The sequence below is a fragment of the Phalaenopsis equestris genome, unplaced genomic scaffold (genome assembly GCF_001263595.1).
Source record: "Phalaenopsis equestris unplaced genomic scaffold, ASM126359v1 Scaffold000789, whole genome shotgun sequence".
NCBI lineage: Eukaryota > Viridiplantae > Streptophyta > Magnoliopsida > Asparagales > Orchidaceae > Phalaenopsis > Phalaenopsis equestris.
In genome coordinates, this window is record NW_018165229.1 from 599,537 (window position 1) to 604,954 (window position 5,418).

A 5,418-nucleotide genomic window follows, 5' to 3' on the forward strand; every position below is an offset into this window, starting at 1 on the left:
TATATATATATTCAAAAGCTATAAAAATAATAAGTTTGAATAATGTAATTGAAATCCATACCAGAAGTTGCATTAAGTGAAACTACAAACAAACTCTACTAACCGAAATACATCGAGCAAACCCTAACGAATAAAGCTATTTTAAAAGTAATGAAGCTCAACTCAATTTAGTTATTGCCACGAAAATATTCATATCCTATTTTCAAAAATGATATGTTGTGGAGTTCTTTGGAAGTAGCAGAAGAATATCACTTAAATTCTAATCGCGGGAAAAACCATAACCGAGAAAAAGAAAACAAACGGTGTATGGTTATGAACAATGCCAGATTTTGAGCAACGCGTGATTTTTTTTAGGTATTCGGGCGGAATTTGGGTCGATCAAGCGGAAAAACACATTTTTAACAATTTTTTAAAATGACAAAAAAGGGGCCCACCACTTTACAGATAACGTGGTCTTATTGTTGTCCAGATGCAAAACTGTGTATGGACTTCGGATGTTGTGTAACAGTAGTTAAAGATATTGCGTTCAAAGTTCACTAAATAATTTAGTAGAAATTGCTTTAAAGTGGTATTTAACGTAAGAGCTATTTGATTTGTTGTAAATAAAGTACTTAAAAAATTTAGAGTGTATTATGATTTTATAATGCTCTCGAATCAAGCAAAAATGAAGTATTCCTCAATTCTGCGAAAGCTCCTCGTCTCTCGCTCCTGTCGTTACATCTTCGCCTTCTCATTTCCTCATCCTGCATCCTCGCACAATCTTCATTTGTAAAGCAACCTTCTTCTCTCGTACATGTTTCATCTACAGTGCAACCTTCATCTCTTGCGCCAGCTTCCTTTGCAAAAGAGTCTTTCTCTTCCACAAGACCCATCTCTCACAAGCACTTCACATTCCATTCATCCTACGTACTCATCATAGGAAAGAGTTAAGAGTTTACCCAAGAAGCATGTTGATTTCACTAAACACATGCACTGACACAAAAAAAATCTACTAAATCTTTGTTACAATAGAAATACATAAAACAATAAATAAAGATACATAGTTATTCCTCCTTGATAAAGACCGAAGTTGACTCCAAGCAGCAGTTCTGATTTTCCCACTCTTACCTGGTAGAACACCATTCCCTTAGCACTTATGAGAAGAACTATGGTTTCTCAAAACAACAAAAACCCCTAGTAATCAATATCTTCTCAATCCCTCACAAAAGCATAATTCATATATCAATTCTCCATCAAAACTTCACCAATCATCTTCAAGGCAGCAATTGTTGACCTCATTTTTTGTGAGTTATGTTTCCCTCTCTAGAGTCTATAATCTTGTCATAGGACTTCTCTGCTGCAACTCCTAGGGGACTAGTGTCGGGACCTGCACCAATTAGAAATTCAAGCCACCTCATGACTCCTTGTACTCTCATATGTGTTGTTTCAAATCCTCAGCATTTAGTTGAGTTGACTGAAAGCAACACATTGAAACTCAGGTCTAGTTCCTATTGGGATTGAGAGTGCCCTAGGAAGACCCTTTGGGAGCTTTCGTTCCTTAACACACCATAATTAACATAGCGCGCACACACACACATACACATACATATACAAAACACACATAAACACCATAATTCACATAAGACACATAAACATACACTTACATCACACACAAACTCCACGATAGACACAATTCACTAACCAATGTTAAAATCTAATTTAAAATTGAAATGAAAGCCATTGCAACATGAACTTTAGGCCTTCCGGAACGATCTAGGCGACTTACCGTCGAGAGTGGTTTGCTTGACTTTAGTTATTGCTTAGGTGAGGACTAGTCAGCACTTTGCTCATTAAGCGGCTTCGATCGGACCAAAGTACTACCTAATCATCGACGAACTTTTATAGATGACCTCGAATGATGAAATGTACTACACGAACGTGTCTGGAACATCGGTTTTATCTAGAAATGACACTTTTTTGCTATAGTTCCGTGCATGAGCAAAATTCCTGCAAATTGATATATTTAAATGAAATAATAATAATAATATAAAATAAGAGAAAACCTCTATTTAAACCCACGCAACCCTCACAGATCTCACAAACGAATTTTTATTCGGTACGTGCACCTCATGAACCCCTACATGCGGTACCGAATAAAAATTCGCCACGTGGAATGCGATTCCACGTGGCTTTACAGCTTAAAAATAAGCTTTTTCATGTATTCGATTCCTCGTGGCTTTACAGCTTAAAAATAAGCTTTTTTTTATGCCCGACCCGACCCAATACTCCTTTTTGACGAAAATTTAATGCATAAGGCTCTTTCCCGGTTATACCCAGATTTAGTTTCGCACTTTAGGGTTTGGAGCTGTCGAAAAGGACTGATCTACCGACAACGAGAACGACAACCGCTTCCATATCTGTGCAAGTTTAGCTTCTTGTACCGGATCTGTAGATCTGTACAAATCCTGGATCTGTACAAATCCTATATGTTTCTTCATTATGTAGTTTGTTGATCTGTGTGAGTTTTTGCAATCCATATCTTAGGTATATCGTAGGTTTAAGTAGGTCTATTTTTTGATTTGGAATTTTTATTGCATTCTTCTGGGTTTAGGGTTGGTTAGTTTTATTCAAATTTGTTTCTGTGCTTGTGTTTAACAATCCAGATCTTGGCAGTATTCTTGTGTAATTTTTGTTAATAAGAAATGTTGGGGTGATTGTGATATTATTATGATTTTATTGTTGTGTTGTGTTGTTGTACTGTTGAAGAGACTTTTTTGTTGCGGCTTTATGGTTTTATCGTTGTGTTATTATGGTGTTATTGTCTTTGCGGTATTATCTCTGAAGTATTCCGGTGTTATTTTTTTAACGAAGTATGTTAGTGTTATTATGGGGTTATTGCAGTATTGTTATGGTTTTATTGTTGTGTTATTGTACTATTGAAGAGAGTTTTATTATCGTGTGATTATGGTGTCATTGTCCTTCCTATTGGTGTTATTGTGAGGTAATGATTTATAGTGTTAACTGGGTATTAGCATTGCGGTATTCTCGTGTTATTTTTCTTAACGATTGATGTTGGTGTTATTGTTGGGATATTGTGGTATTATTATGGTTTTATTATTGTGATATTGTACTGTTTAAGAGAGTTTTATTGCTGCGGCTTTATGGGTTTATTATCGTGTGATTATGGTGTTATTGTCTTTGTTGTTTTAGTAGACGCACTTATCTTACTATTGGCTTATTTGTTTTTCTATAACTTAAATCATTCAATGCAGGAAAGGAGGAAGATGGGCGAACAAGCAAAGTACTGTTCGTTGAGATGGAGATATGTTGATGGAAAGTTTCCTGATTTCTCGGAGGCAATGAGATGGAGTTATTTTGTGATTCATATAATCTTGATCGATAAACAGTAGAAAAATCAGTCGCATCAATGATCAAAGGTTGATGGAGAGGAAGTTTTAGGCTCTTCGCACATCTAAAGTTGATTGAGTTATATAATCTGATGTCAACACTGAAGATGTGATTTGTATCAAGTAAGTCGTAATGGGTTTGTTAAATTGTCGGAACAGAAGAAAATGTAATTGTCAGTTTTGATGTTCTGGATTTCTCAAGTCTGATGTGAATGGTGTTTCGTCATGTGAACCAGTTGGAACACCATTCACATGAGACTTAAGAAGTGCAGAACAACATAACCTCCAATAAAATTTTATTCTATTTCCACATTTTAGCTAACCCATTACGAATTACTTGATACATATCACATCATTATCATTGTCATAAGATTAGAACTCGGCCAATTTTAGATGTGCGAAGAGCCTGAAACTTCCTCTCAATCAACCTTTGACCATAGTTTGGAATGATTTTTTCACTTCCTATCAATCAAGAATAAAAACTACATGCCAACGCCCTGGCCCTCCCTTCGCCGCATACTATGTATTATACGGTGGTTATTGTTATATCATCGTTATACTTATTCGACATGTTGTAATATTGTGGTATTATTACTGATTTATTGGAGTATTATTTATCTATTATTTCTTATGTAGTATATTGTTTTATTGCGGAGTGATTGACGTATTATTAACTTATCTGTTTATCAACAACGCGATGATGTATTATTATGGTTGTATTGTGGTATTATTCGAGTCTTATTGTGGTGGTATTAATGGGACTACTTCCGACGTAAATTTTTTGGTGCCCTACAGTGTTACCGTGGTTTTAATCTTGCTTTATTATGTTTTAATTTAGTGGAGTATCAGTATGGTTGGATAAAATGAGGCATTCAATATCCGAGGATATCAGAGACGAGCTAAGAACAATGAATGTTGTACAGTTTTTCGACCTCCCTCCATATCCGCAAGATAATGTTTTGACACTACAGATCTTGCAATGTTGGCAGCAAGATAAAATGGTTTTCAAAATTGGAGGGAAGGAGTTGCGGTTGTTGCCCGATGAAGTTGCCCTGCTAATTGGCATGAGAGGTGCAGTGCCAAAGTGATGTCAAAGTGGAGTAAACATCCATTTTGTGGCGTGAATGCCCAGCAGATGAGGAACAATCTCTTGGACTTCGCAAGAGAGGGGTCTTCTACCCATTTTGCTAAATTGTTTATAAAATTTTTGTTATCTAATCTATTCTTTTGCTCGAGCAATTTTAGTGTTTCCCAAGGACTTAACAACTTTGGGGAGAACATAGAGACATTTGCCTCATTTAATTAGCCTGCTGTGATCTGTGATTTTCTTATAGAACAAATCAATTCAGTGGCCATCAAATTATTGAGGAACAAGTCGATTGGATGCATAAATGGGTTTCTTTATTTGTTCACGGTCAGCATATTGTAGATCTTGAGCATGGTTAATGTTTACTAATAATCTTTTATGCTCAATATTGTCTATCTTTTATGCAGCTCTAATTTTTTTAGCATACTTCTGTGGTAACGCCTGTCAATGCTGATGTCAGACCGACGATGTTGAGATGGCCAACAGCTGTTAGCTTGAACTCCTCGCAAATAGATGTGGCCTTTAAGAGCCTGACGAGTGAACATGCAAGTCATTTACACTATTGTTCAATAACTTATTTTAAGAATAGTAATTAAGGTTTCTGTTACCTGAAATGTCTTGCAGGTCAATGATAAATTCTTGGACCTACAAGAGGAGGAACAAAATTTCCTTACCAGTCCAGATGAGGGACTTCCTGATGTTTCTGAAATTCGTCAGCATGAGATTAGAGCAGAACCTCCCGTAGCATTTGATATGGGGCCCGTTGTTGAAGGGGAAAGAGCCCCAATACCAATTTTCAATGTAATGAACAAGAACCTGGAATCTCTGATTGATCTTATAAAAGGACAAGAGAAATGGTTCAGGGAGTTCCAAGGGACCCTAAATACAATTACTGTTGGAGTTTCGGGTCTGCAAGACCAGATGTTGAAATTACATAATAAAATG